Genomic DNA, 15,199 nt, shown 5'->3' on the forward strand with positions numbered 1-15,199 from the left:
ATACTCAACTATCATCTAGTCCTTCATAATTGCTAACACTCACGCAATACTTATGGTTACGGAGTTTTAATCGGACACAGAGAAAGATGGGGGCTTATAGTTTCGCCCCACAACCTTTTACCTCAAGGGTAATGTCAACAATAATAACTCATGCCCCCCACATCCAATTAGATATATATATATATATATATATATATCAGGTTCTTTTCAACATACTGGGCTTGCCAAAGGATAAAATCAAAAAGGAAAGGTGAAGATCACCGTGACACTTGCATAAGGTAGAAGATAATAATAAAAGATAGGCCCTTCGCAGAGGGAAGCAGAGGTTGCCATGCTCTTTTATGGTTGGATGCACAAAATCTTAATGCGAAAGAATGTCACTTTATATTGCCCCTTATGATATGAACCTTTATTATGCAGTCCGTCGCTTTTATTACTTCCACATCACAAGATCGTATAAAGCTTATTTCTCCCACACCAATCAATCATACATATTTAGAGCAATTTTTATTGCATTGCACCGATGACAACTTACTTGAAGGATCTTACTCAATCCATAGGTAGATATGGTGGACTCTCATGGCAAAACTGGTTTAAGGGTATTTGGAAGCACAAGTAGTATCTCTACTTGGTGCTGAGAATTTGGCTAGAAAGAGGGGGAAAGGCAAGCTCAACATGTTGGAGGATCCATGACAACATACTTTATCTCAGATATAAGAAAACATAACTCATCACGTTGTCTCCCTTGTCCAATATCAACTCTTTAGCATGTCATATTTTAATGAGTGCTCCCAATCATAAAAGATGTCAATGATAATATATTTATATGTGAAGCCTTCTCTTTCCATATTACTTCCTATTAATTGCAACGATGACGAAAGCTATGTCTGCCAACTCCCAACAACTTTTAAATCATCATACTCTTCCTATGTGAAGTCATTACTCTCAACAAGATCAATATGAAATTTTGTTTCTTCTTATTATTTTTCTCTTTTCTTTTATTCACCCAAGATCATATCAAGAAAATCAAGCCCTTGACTCAACACTAATCTTTACTATAGCTCACAGACTCGATTACATAGAGAGATCATAAGGCAAAACTCAAGACTAGATCATGCCATAAACTTTATTCTACTAGATCAAAATACTACTAATAGGATCGAACTAAGGAAAACGATAAAGATAGGAGTTGTGATTGTGATACGATACCGGGGCACCTCCCCCAAGCTTGGCAGCTGCCAAGGGGAGTGCCCATACCCATGTGATTATATTTCCTTCTTTGTCGTTGGTGTGATATTCTTGGCGATGATTCCTCTCATGATACGATTCTCATCCTAGAGCTTGTTGACTTGCTGCTTGAGGTCCATTGTTTCCTTACGAAGCTTTCCTGTAACGACTAAAGCTCCTTGCACTCAAGGGTGTTTCATAGTTGCGGGAGAAAAAGTGACACTCCTCTTATATTTTCATAAGGAAGAAATCTAACATTGGAAGGGATAACCGAGTTTGGAATAGCTGAGCTCTGTAGTTCCCCCATTGTGAACCCAACTCGGAAGCAAGAGGTGACTTCTTGATCCTCCATGGCATCTACCCTCATTAAGTCAGCCTCCATCTCTTCCTCCGTTGCTGGCCCAAAGTGGTCAGAGTCGCTGTTTTCCCTTGGTTCCGGTGCCGGATTAGATACCCGGCTCTCCCCGACTGACTCTTGAGAAGACATCTTGCTCTAATCTGCAGCAGCAACAGCTCAAAACAAAAACAGAGGATATTTGCATGATACGGGAGTCAAAACCTTCGGGAGAATATATAATGAATTTTTACCGACCAAAATACATATTGTGCAAGAAAACGGAGTCCGGAAGGCACACGAGGTGCTCACGAGGTAGGGGGGCGCGCCTAGGGGGGTAGGGCGCGCCCTCCACCCTCGTGGGGCCCCCGTGTCCTTCCCGGACTGCTACTTATTTTTCTATTTTTCTAAATATTCCAAAACGGATAAATATTGCCTTAAAAACTGTTTTGGAATCGGTTTACTTACCGTACCACATACCTATTCCTTTTCGGAGTCTGAAACGTTCTGGAAAGTGTCCCTTATGTATTCCTCCGGGATTGCGGTTTCAATAATATTGGTTTCAATATTTATGGGATTACATGAGATATAATGTTTTATTCTTTGACTATTTACCACCTTCGGATTTGTGCCTTCAAAGTTGTTGATTTTTATGGCACCGGAACGATAGACCTCCTCGATAACATAGGGGCCTTCCCATTTAGAGAGAAGTTTTCCTGCAAAAAATCTCAAACGAGAGTTGTATAGCAATACATAATCACCTACGTTAAACTCACGCTTTTGTATCCTTTTGTCATTGCATCTTTTAACCTTTTCTTTAAACAACTTGGCATTTTCATAAGCTTGGGTTCTCCATTCATCAAGTGAGCTAATATCAAATTGAAAGGATCGAGAAGAGGTGTCTGGAGGGGGGTGATTAGACACTAAGTGCCAAAAGTTGCAGTTTTTAATATTCTTAAGTTTAAGTGGAGTTTAAGCACAAGTTTAACAAACACAATACATATCAAGCAAGCATGCAATGAGTATATGAGCAGCGGAAAGTAAAGCATGCAACTTGCAAGAATGTAAAGAGAAGGGTTTGGAGTATTCAAACGCAATTGGAGACACGAATGTTTTTGTCGTGGTTCCGATAGGTGGTGCTATCGTACATCCACGTTGATGGAGACTTCAACCAACAGAGGGTAACGGTTGCGCGAGTCCACGGAGGGCTCCACCCATGAAGGGTCCACGAAGAAGCAACCTTGTCTATTCCATCGCGGCCGTCGCCCATGAAGGACTTGCCTCACTAGCGGTAGATCTTCACGAAGTAGGCTATCTCCTTGCCCTTACAAACTCCTTGGTTCAACTCCACAATCTTGTTGGAGGCTCCCAAGTGACACCTAGCCAATCTAGGAGACACCACTCTCCAAGAAGTAACAAATGGTGTGTTGATGATGAACTCCTTGCTCTTGTGCTTCAAATGACAGTCTCCCCAACACTCAACTCTCTCTCACAGGATTTGGATTTGGTGGAAAGAAGATTTGAGTGGAAAGAAACTTAGGGAAGGCTAGAGATCAAGATTCATATGGTTGGAATGGAATATCTTGACCTCAACACAAGTGTAGGTGGTTCTCTCTCAGAAAATGTGTATTGGAAGTGTAGGTGTGTTCTGATGGCTCTCTCCACGAATGAAGAGTGGGTGGAGGGGTATATATAGCCTCCACACAAAATCTAACTGTTACACACAATTTGCCAAACTCAGTGGGACCGAATGGTTAAACTCGGTCGGACCGATTCAGCAAACCTAGTGACCGTTAGGATTTTCGGTGGGACTGAGATGCAACTCGGTAGGACCGATATGGTTAGGGTTAGGGCATAACGTAATCTTGGTGTGACCGATTACACAAACTTGGTGGGACCAATTTTGGTAATAAGCTAACCAGAGAGTTGGTCAGGTAAACTCGGTGGGACCGATTCGCTCATCTCGGTGAGACCGAAATGTTACAAAAGGGAAACAGAGAGATTACAATCGCATCTCAGTGAGACCGAGACCCTATCGGTGAGACCGATTTGCCTAGGGTTTGTGGCAGTGGCTATGACATTTGAAACTCGATGGCGCCGGATAGATAGAATCGGTGGGGCCGAGTTTGACTTTTGGTTTAGGTCATATGTGGATGTGGGAAGGTAGTTGAGGGTTTTGGAGCATATCACTAAGCACTTTGAGCAAGCAAGCCATTAAGCAACACCTCATCCCCTCTTGATAGTATTGGCTTTTCCTATAGACTCAATGTGATCTTGGATCACTAAAATAGAAAATGTAGAGTCTTAATCTTGAAGCTTGAGCCAATCCTTTGTCCTTAGCATCTTGAAAGGGTTCCACATCCTCTAGTCCATGCCACTCCATTGTTGAACTTATCTGAAACATACTAGGTAAAAGTGTTAGTCCAACAAGAGATATGTTGACATTAATTACCAAAACCACCCAGGGAGCACTTGTGCTTTCAATCTCCCCCTTTTTGGTAATTGATGACAACATACATTAAAGCTTTAGATAAAGATACAGAGAATAGCAAGTAAAGCTTTGGAAAGACATGTAACATGCATAGGCTCCCCCTACATGTATGCAATCATGTGAATATTGAATATAGGAGCATGTGAATGCGTAAACATGACAGAGCAAGCAATGTGTTACATGTATCTTGGCTATATGCATTAGAGCAAATGATGTGAATGTGAGAAATGTACCTTCATGCTCATTAGTCCTTCTTGCAAATAGTATGTACATCAGCAAGAACTTCTCATTCACATGACTGTGATGCATATACTTATCTTGTGGTCTTGAGTTGGCTTAGGATGGGATGAACCTGCGCAAACAAGGTTAAATAACACAGATACACCTACTGACCAGAGCAAGCAAGAGAAACCACAAGAGAACCAAGACTGGGATGACACGTAGAGTGAGTACTAAGTACCACATTGGATATAGACATGTCCCCAAAGGTAAAGATATGCAATAAAATCAGAGATTTCCTTCCCTTAGATGTCTTTCTCCCCCTGAATCTGCATGGGATATTGGGAGAAGATAGGGAACGGAAAATCAGAGCAACAAAAAAGAAACAACAGAGCTTGAGCTAAAGCAAGCAACCAACCAAACATGTCTTTCCCCTCTTAAAGACATGTGACATCTCTTCTCTTGAACACCAAGCATCTGGGGTCTTTGATGATATTACATTCTCCTAGTTGAGAAACTCTCTCCCCCTGAGTATTCTCTCTTTCTCCCCCTATAGGAAGGATTAAGCTTTGATGTGATCTCTCTCTCCCCCTTTGACATCAATTTCCAAGAAGGACTCTTCTGGACATGTGATACAAATGGGTTGGTCCTTGAGTCACAGAGCAAAGCAGCATGTCTAATATGATGCTAGTAGAGGACAAGAATCATTGAGTGGAGCTGGAGCAAACAGAAATCAGGAATAATTGGCAAGTTGGTTTTCCTGTGATGGAATCGGTGACTCCGAGTTGTGTGCTTCGGTTGCACCGAAAGATTTCGGTTGGGCCGAAGAGAACAAACCGGTGTGACCGAGTTCATTAGAGTGAAACCACTTGTCACCTCAGCTCACTAGACAAGTAAGATCTCACAAGGATATGCAAGGAATTTACTGAAAGATTTGCAATGAATTGGATGCAGAAAATGCAGAACAAAAAAGGAAAGAAAAGAAACTAAAAGTTCTAGATGAAGTTTTTTTTGAAAAGGGGAAACAAATATGCAAATGCAAAAGCACAGAGAAACACTAGAGAACTTCATCTAGAAATGGTCGGTGACAAAGTCACCTATGTTAGAGTATATTGACTTAGGAGTCAAGTGAGAGCACTTGATCATAGGTCATACTCATCGTTTAAGCTCAAAATGGGGTTACCATTTTTCATTTAAGCATCTTGATGTATTCACATCTTGTCGAGTTGCTTTGGCTCATGACTTGGAGTAAAGCTTCTCTAAGATGGAATAACATACCTTGGGTGGTGGTGTTGATCTTGATCATGTAGTTGAACTTGTGTGGGTTGCTCAAGGTTGATGTAGTTCATCAAGAGTTGGGAGCACCACTTGGAGTTTGAGTTCATCTACCTACATGGGTTAGCTTTGCAAGGAAGAGCACTTGTGTATCCAAAATGACAATCATGAGACTCAACATAGAATTTGCCAAAGGATATGTTTGAATGGTTTCGTGCTTCCTTGTCTTCAACCACCATTGTGTAGAGACTTGGTGATGTAGAAATTGCTCAAGATGTGAGTGAGTTGCAATCTCATAGATTTAGATTCAACCAAGTACCTACACTGGTTAGATAACATGCAAGGTACAAATATATCCAAGATATATGAATAGCATTATAAGAGAAATATCGAGGATTAGTCAAAGGCTCATGCCCCGCATGTATCAAATGGAGTTACTACTCCAAGTTTGAAGCATCAATGATGTTCAATTCACCTCTCAATCTGCAAAACACTTTCTCATCAAGTGGTTTAGTGAATATATCCGCCAATTGCTTATCGGTGCAAACATGCTTAAGGTTAATGTCCCCTTTTGCAACATGATCTCGAATGAAATGATGACGAACTTCAATATGCTTGGTTCGAGAATGTTGCACGGGATTGTGGGCAATCTTAATAGCACTTTCATTGTCACATAGCAATGGAACATGTTTCACATATATCCCATAATCTTTAAGAGTTTGGATCATCCAAAGTAATTGAGCATAACATGAACCAGCGGCAATGTATTCCGCTTCGGCGGTGGATAAGGATACTGAGTTTTGTTTCTTGGAAGACCAAGATACAAGAGATCTACCAAGGAATTGACAACTACCCGAAGTGGATTTTCTATCAACCTTATCTCCGGCATAGTCCGAATCGGAGTAGCCAACAAGATCAAAAGAGGACCTCTTGGGATACCAAATGCCAAAATCTGATGTATGGATTAGGTATCTCACTATCCTTTTCACAGCCTTAAGATGACACTCTTTAGGAGCAGCTTGATATCGTGCACACATGCACACACTTAGCATAATATTGGGACGAGAGACACATAGATATAACAATGAACCAATCATAGAGCGATAAACCTTTTGATCAACCGGTTCACCATCTTTGGTCAAATCAAGATGTCCACTAGTAGGCATGGGTGTAGTTATACCTTTGCATTCTTGCATATTGAACTTCTTGAATAAGTCCTTGGTGTACTTTGTTTGAGAGACAAAGGTACCTTCGTTAGTTTGCTTGATTTGCAAATCGAGAAAGAATTTGAGTTCACTCATCATAGACATCTCAAACTTCTCCGACATTAGCTTTCCAAACTTCTCACTAAAATGAGGGTTAGTTGAACCAAATATGATATCATCAACATAAATTTGGCACACAAATAGTTCTCCATTAACCCTTTTAGTAAAAAGAGTAGAATCAATTTTACCAATTTCAAAGCCTTTTTCAATAAGGAACTTGGTCAAGCATTTATACCATGCTCTAGGAGCTTGTTTAAGACCATAAAGGGCTTTGTGAAGTTTGTAAACATGATTAGGTTTCTTAGGATTGACGAAGCCGGGAGGTTGCTTAACATAAACTTCTTCCTCAATTCTGCCATTTAGAAAAGCACTTTTAATGTCCATTTGGTACAAGGTGATATCATGGTGATTAGCATAAGCAAGTAAGATGCGAATGGACTCAAGTCTAGCAACGGGAGCATATGTCTCACCATAGTCCATACCTTCAACTTGCGTGTAGCCTTGGGCGACGAGACGTGCTTTGTTGCGAACCACTTGTCCATCTTCATCTTGCTTGTTGCGAAACACCCATTTGGTACCAATGATGTTGTGGTTGTTGTCGGGCTTCTCGACCAATGTCCACACTTGATTTCTCTCAAAGTTGTGTAGCTCTTCATGCATAGCGTTTATCCAGTCCGGATCCTCCAATGCTTCTTCAACCTTCATAGGTTCAATGCTAGAGATGAATGAGTAATGTTCACAAAAGTTAGCTAAACGAGTTTTAGAGCGAGTGATTCTCCCAGTTTGGATATCATTATAGATTTGCTCGACGGGATGATCCTTAGCAATTCTTGCTCGAACTCGTGGAAGCTTTTGCTTGGGTCGGGGTGGAACATCCTCTTCATCTTGTGCTTCTTCTTGGCCTTCTTCATTGTTGACGTTGTCGTTCTCTTGTCGTGGTGGAGAAGGAGGTTGTCGATGTTCATCTTGGTGCGCTTCCTCGTTTTCTTCATCTCAGCGTGTCCCACTTGTGGATGCTTCCGTATCAACTCTTGGTTCACCTTGTCGTGAGGTAGAAGCTTCCACTTGGATGGACGAGGTACTCTCCTTCACTTCCGTTGGACGAATCTTGCTAATGGAAAAGTCTTGAGTTGCTTCCGAAGGGTCTTTGTCTCCTACATCAATTGGCAATTGCTCTACTTGCGAGCCATTAGATTCATCAAACTTCACATCTACCGTCTCTTCAACCTTTCGGGTGAAATTGTTGTAGACACGGTAAGTGTGAGAGTTTGAGCCATAACCAAGTAGGAAACCTTCATGAGATTTAGGAGCAAATTTAGAACGATGATGCTTATCAAGAATGTAGCACTTTGAGCCGAATACTCGAAAGTATCCAACTTGGGGTTTGTTACCGGTGAGGAGCTCGTATGCCGTCTTGCCGAGTAGCTTGTGAAGATACAAGCGATTTGTTGCATGACAAGCTGTCTCAACCGCTTCCGCCCAAAAGTGCTTTGGCGTTTTGTACTCATCAAGCATTGTTCTTGCCATCTCGATAAGAGTCCAGTTCTTCCTTTCAACAACTCCATTTTGTTGAGGTGTGTACGTAGCCGAGAACTCGTGTGAAATCCCTTCTTCGTCAAGAAAGGTGTCCACATTTGCGTTTTTGAACTCCATTCCATTGTCACTCCGAACCTTCTTGATCTTCACGTCAAACTGATTTTGGGCCTTCCTAGCGAAGTTTTTGAAGATCTTTTGGACCTGCGATTTGTCATCAAGAAAGAACACCCACGTAAATCTTGAAAAATCATCAACTATGACTAGACCAAATGAGTTACCACCGAGACTCTTGTAGGCATTTGGACCAAAGAGATCCATTTGAAGTAGCTCGAGTGGTCTTCTTGTGGTCATGATGTTCTTCGCGCGGTGACTTCCTCCAACCTGTTTCCCTGCTTGACAAGCACTACAAAGTCTATCCTTGTCAAATATGACATCTTTTATTCCAAGGATATGATCACCTTTAATGAGCTTATCAAGATTTCGCATACCAACATGACCTAGTCTTCTATGCCACAACCAGCCTTTAGAAGATTTGGTAATTAAGCAAGTTCTAGGTTGAGCCTTTTTAGTGAAATCAACAATGTAAAGATCTCCTCTACGTATATCGGTAAAGACCATTTTATGATTGTCTCTACGAAACACTTGGCAATCTACTTCAGTGAATAAGACATTGAAACTGAAATCTGCAAGTCTAGAAACTGAAAGTAAATTGTATCCAAGGGATTCAACGAGCATGACATTTTGTATGGATCTATCATGTGAGATGGCCACCTTACCAAGGCCAACCACCTTACCCTTTGAATTATCACCAAAAGTGGCATATTTTCGAGGGCCGTCATTTTCAGCAAGCTCACGGAACATATCTTTATCTCCGGTCATATGATCAGTACATCCACTATCAAGGACCCATTTCTTTCCTCCAGCCATGTAGCCGCCAAGATTTGCCGTAAGACCAAAATGCCTCATTGCATCATCAAGATCATAGTCACTATCATCATCTTCATCATAGTATCCATGTTCAAAATCATCTTGTGATTGATCAATTCCTAGAGAGGGTAATTCATTAGATAAATGATCATCACAATGGTTACCTTTATGAATTCTAATAGCTTTGGATATGATATCGCTAATGATTCCAACATTTCCTTTAGCACGCATGAGATTGGTAAGCTCAAATAGACAATCACCAAAGCTAGGATCACTAGAGTTCATCTTACTCAAGGCAATAGACTTATGGAGAATTTCGTCTAAATTTTTCAAGGAGTAATTTGGAAAGAGTTCCTCAAGAAATTTCCATATGGTGTAGGCACACTTAAGAGTCGGCAAACATCTAATCAAGTTTCTAGGCAAGCCTCTAGTGATAAGATTAACAGTTCTAAAATTGCGAATCATGTCAATATCTTCATCTAGGGTAGGGTGCAAAGGATCAACATGAGGTGCACAAGGGCTAGTAATGTACTTGTTCAAATGATATTCATTGAAAATCTCAAGCATTTCATTTTTCCACTCATGAAAATACTCTCCATCAAGAATAGGCACTCTATGTCTAAGACTCCCCAAAGTAGACACATCCATCTTTCTCCAATGGTGTTTAAACCAAGGCAATGGAGACCAATGCTCTGGTAACAATTGAAAGGATCGAGAAGAGGTGTCTAGAGGGGGGGTGATTAGACACTAAGTGCCAAAAGTTGCAGTTTTTAATATTCTTAAGTTTAAGTGGAGTTTAAGCACAAGTTTAACAAACACAATACATATCAAGCAAGCATGCAATGAGTATATGAGCAGCGGAAAGTAAAGCATGCAACTTGCAAGAATGTAAAGAGAAGGGTTTGGAGTATTCAAACGCAATTGGAGACACGGATGTTTTTGTCGTGGTTTCGATAGGTGGTGCTATCGTACATCCACGTTGATGGAGACTTCAACCCACGGAGGGTAACGGTCGCGCGAGTCCACGGAGGGCTCCACCCACGAAGGGTCCATGAAGAAGCAACCTTGTCTATTCCATCACGGCCGTTGCCCATGAAGGACTTGCCTCACTAGCGTTAGATCTTCACGAAGTAGGCGATCTCCTTGCCCTTACAAACTCCTTGGTTCAACTCCACAATCTTGTTGGAGGCTCCCAAGTGACACCTAGCCAATCTAGGAGACACCACTCTCCAAGAAGTAACAAATGGTGTGTTGATGATGAACTCCTTGCTCTTGTGCTTCAAATGATAGTCTCCCCAACACTCAACTCTCTCTCACAGGATTTGGATTTGGTGGAAAAAATATTTGAGTGGAAAGCAACTTGGGGAAGGCTAGAGATCAAGATTCATATGGTTGGAATGGAATATCTTGACCTCAACACAAGTGTAGGTGGTTCTCTCTCAGAAAATGTGTATTGGAAGTGTAGGTGTGTTCTGATGGCTCTCTCCATGAATGAAGAGTGGGTGGAGGGGTATATATAGCCTCCACACAAAATCTAACCGTTACACACAATTTGAAAAACTCGGTGGGACCGAATGGTTAAACTTGGTCGGACCGATTCAGCAAACCTAGTGACCGTTAGGATTTTCAGTGGGACTGAGATGCAACTCGGTAGGACCGATATGGTTAGGGTTAGGGCATAACGTAATCTCGGTGTGACCGATTACACAAACTTGGTGGGACCGATTTTGGTAATAAGCTAACCAGAGAGTTGGTCAGGTAAACTCGGTGGGACCGATTCGCTCATCTCGGTGAGACCGAAATGTTACAAAATGGAAACAGAGAGATTACAATCCCATCTCGGTGAGACCGAGATCCCTATCGGTGAGACCGATTTTCCTAGGGTTTGTGGCAGTGGCTATGACATTTGAAACTCGGTGGCACCGGATAGATAGAATCGATGGGGCCGAGTTTGACTTTTGGTTTAGGTCATATGTAGATGTGGGAAGGTAGTTGAGGGTTTTGGAGCATATCACTAAGCACTTTGAGCAAGCAAGCCATTAAGCAACACCTCATCCCCTCTTGATAGTATTGGCTTTTCCTATAGACTCAATGTGATCTTGGATCACTAAAATAGAAAATGTAGAGTCTTGATCTTGAAGCTTGAGCCAATCCTTTGTCCTTAGCATCTTGAAAGGGTTCCACATCCTCTAGTCCATGCCACTCCATTGTTGAACTTATCTAAAACATACTAGGTAAAAGTGTTAGTCCAACAAGAGATATGTTCACATTAATTACCAAAACCACCCAGGGAGCACTTGTGCTTTCACAAATAACCTCTTTTCACCGGCAAGTTTGAAATCTTAATTGAGCTCTTTAATAGCCCAATATGCCTTATGTTCTAGTTCGAGAGGTAAGTGACATGCTTTTCCATATACCATTTTATACGGAGACATACCCATATGATTTTTATATGCGGTTCTATAGGCCCATAATGCATCATCAAGTTTCTTGTACCAATTCTTTCTAGACCTATTAACCATCTTTTGCAAAATTAATTTGAGTTCTCTATTACTCAATTCTACTTGACCACTAGACTGTGGGTGATACGGAGATGCAATTCTATGATTGACGTCATATTTAGCAAGCATTTTATGGAAAGCACCGTGAATAAAGTGTGAACCACCATTAGTCATTAAATATCTACGACTCCAAACCTCGAAAAAATAACTTCCTTAAGCATTTTAATAGAAGTGTTATGATCATCACTACTAGTTGGAATAGCTTCTACCCACTTAGTAACGTAATCAACAACAACTAAAATATGTGTATATCCATTAGAGGTAGGAAAAGGTCCCATATAATCAAAGCCCCAAACATCAAATGGTTCAATAACAAGTGAATAATTCATAGGCATTTCTTGACGTCTACTAATATTACCAATTCTTTGACATTCATCACAAGACAAGACAAACTTACGGGCATCCTTGAAGAGGGTAGGCCAATAAAAATCGGATTGCAATACCTTATGTGCAGTTCTATCTCCAGCGTGGTGTCCTCCATAAGCTTCGGAATGACACTTGCGTAGAATTTGTTCCTGTTCATGCTCAGGTACTCGACGTCTAATAACACCATCTACTCCTTCTTTATAAAGATGTGGGTCATCCCAAAAGTAATGTCTCAAATCATAGAAAAACCTTTTCTTTTGTTGGTATGTGAAGCTATGTGGTATGAATTTAGCAACAATGTAATTAGCATAATCAGCATACCAAGGAGTACTATGAGAAGTACTTATGACATTTAATTGTTCATCAAGAAAGCTATCATCAATAGGTAGTGGGTCATCAAGAACATTCTCTAACCTAGATAAGTTGTCTGCAACGGGGTTCTCAGCTCCATTTCTATCAACAATATGCAAATCAAATTCTTGTAGCAAGAGAACCCATCTAATAAGTCTAGGTTTAGCATCTTTCTTCTCCATAAGATATTTAATAGCAGCATGATCAGTGTGGATAGTTACTTTAGAATAAACAATATAAGGTCTGAACTTATCATAAGCAAATACAACTGCTAAAAGTTATTTTTCAGTAGTAGCATAATTTCTTTGAGCATTGTCTATAGTCTTACTAGCATAATGGATAACATTTAATTTCTTATCAACTCTTTGCCCTAGAACATCACCTACAACATAATCGCTAGCATCACACATAATTTCAAAGGGTAAATTCCAATCAGGTGGCTGAACAATAGGTGCAGAGACTAATGCTTTCTTAAGTATTTCAAATGCTTCTACACAATCATCATCAAAGACAAATGGTATATCTCTTTGTAATAAATTAGTCAGAGGCCGAGAAATTTTTGAGAAGTCCTTAATGAACCTCCTATAAAATCCGGCGTGACCAAGGAAACTTATTATACCTTTGATGTCCTTGGGACATGGCATCTTTTCAATAGCATCAACCTTGGCTTTATCAACTTCAATACCTCTTTCAGAAACTTTATGCCCCAAGACAATACCTTCATTAACCATAAAGTGGCACTTTTCCCAATTCAAGACAACATTAGTTTCTTCACATCTCTGCAAAACTCGATCAAGATTGCTCAAGCAATCATCAAAAGAAGAAACATATACGGAAAAGTCGTCCATGAAAACCTCACAAATCTTTTCACAAAAGTCAGAGAATATAGCCATCATGCATCTTTGAAAGGTAGCAGGTGCATTACATAAACCAAAAGGCATATGTCTATAAGCAAAAGTACCAAAAGGGCATGTAAAAGTAGTCTTTGATTGATCTTTAGCCGACACAGGTATTTGAGAGAAATCACAATAACCATCTAGAAAGCAATAATGTGTATGTTTGCATAATCTTTCTAGCATTTGATCGATAAAAAGTAAGGGGGTAATGATCTTTCTTAGTAGCCTTATTTAATGTGCGAAAATCAGTTACCATCCTATAACCTATAATAATTCTTTGTGGAATCAATTCATCTTTATCATTAGGAACAACAGTAATACCTTCCTTCTTAGGGACACAATGAACAGGACTTACCCACTGACTATCAGCAACGGGATAAATTATACCTGCCTCCAGAAGCTTTAGTATTTCTTTTCTTACCACTTCTTTCATTTTAGGATTCAGACGTCGTTGAGGATCACGAACTGGTTTGGCATCTGCTTCCAAATTTATTTTATGTTGACATAGAGTGGGACTAATGCCCTTAAGATCATCAAGAGTATATCCAATAGCAGCACGGTGCTTCTTTAGAGTTTTCAATAATCTTTCTTCTTCATGCTCTGAAAGGTTAGCACTAATAATAACAGGATATATCTTCTTTTCATCAAAATAAGCATATTTAAGATTATCAGGCAACGGTTTAAGCTCAAACACGGGATCACCCTTAGGTGGAGAGGGATCCCCTAGGATTTCAACATGCAAATTGTGTTTCAGAATAGGTTCCTATTTAAAGAATACTTCATCTATTTCCCTTCTTTCATTCATAAACATATCATTCTCATGGTCTAGCAAATATTGTTCTAAAGGATCACTAGGAGGTACGGCAATAGAAGCAAGACCAATAATTTCATCCTTACTAGGCAATTCTTCTTCACGGTGTTGTTTACTAAATTTAGAAAAATTAAACTCATGAATCATATCATCCAAGCCAATAGTAACAACATTCTTTTCGCAGTCTATCTTAGCATTAACAGTGTTTAAGAAGGGTCTACCAAATATAATAGGACAAAAGCTATCTTGTGGGGAACTGAGAACAAGAAAATCACCAGGATATTTAGTTTTCGCACACAAGACTTCAACATCTCTAACAATTCCCATTACTGAAATAGTATCTCTATTGGCAAGTTTAATTGTGACATCAATATCTTCTAACTCAGCAGGTGCAATTTCATGCTTGATTTCTTTATACAAGTCATAAGGTATAACACTAGCACCCATATCACATAAGCCATGATAATAATGTTCTCCTATTTTAACAGAAATAACAGGCACGCCTACCACAGGTCTATGTTTATCTTTAGCACAAGGTTTAGCAATTCTAGCAGTTTCACCGCAGAACTGAATAACATGCCCATCAATATTATCAGCCAAGAGATCTTTAACAATAGCAACATTAGGTTCAACTTTAACTTGTTCAGGAGGTGTATAAGTTCTAATATTGCTTTTACGAACCGCAGTTGAAGCTTTAGCATGATCCTTTATTCTAACAGGGAAAGGTGGTTTCTCAACATAAGAAGTAGGGACAATAGGATCATTATAAGTGACAGTCTTTTCTTCAACTTTAATTGGTGCAGCTACTTTTACTTCTATGGGAGGATGATATGTAAACCACTTCTCCTTAGGGAGATCAACATAAGTAGCAAAAGATTCACAGAAAGAAGCTACTATCTCAGAATCAAGTCCATATTTAGTGCTAAACTTACGGAAAATA

The sequence above is a fragment of the Triticum urartu genome, chromosome 3A (genome assembly GCF_056163025.1).
Source record: "Triticum urartu cultivar PI428250 chromosome 3A, HENAU_Tu73, whole genome shotgun sequence".
Lineage (NCBI taxonomy): Eukaryota > Viridiplantae > Streptophyta > Magnoliopsida > Poales > Poaceae > Triticum > Triticum urartu.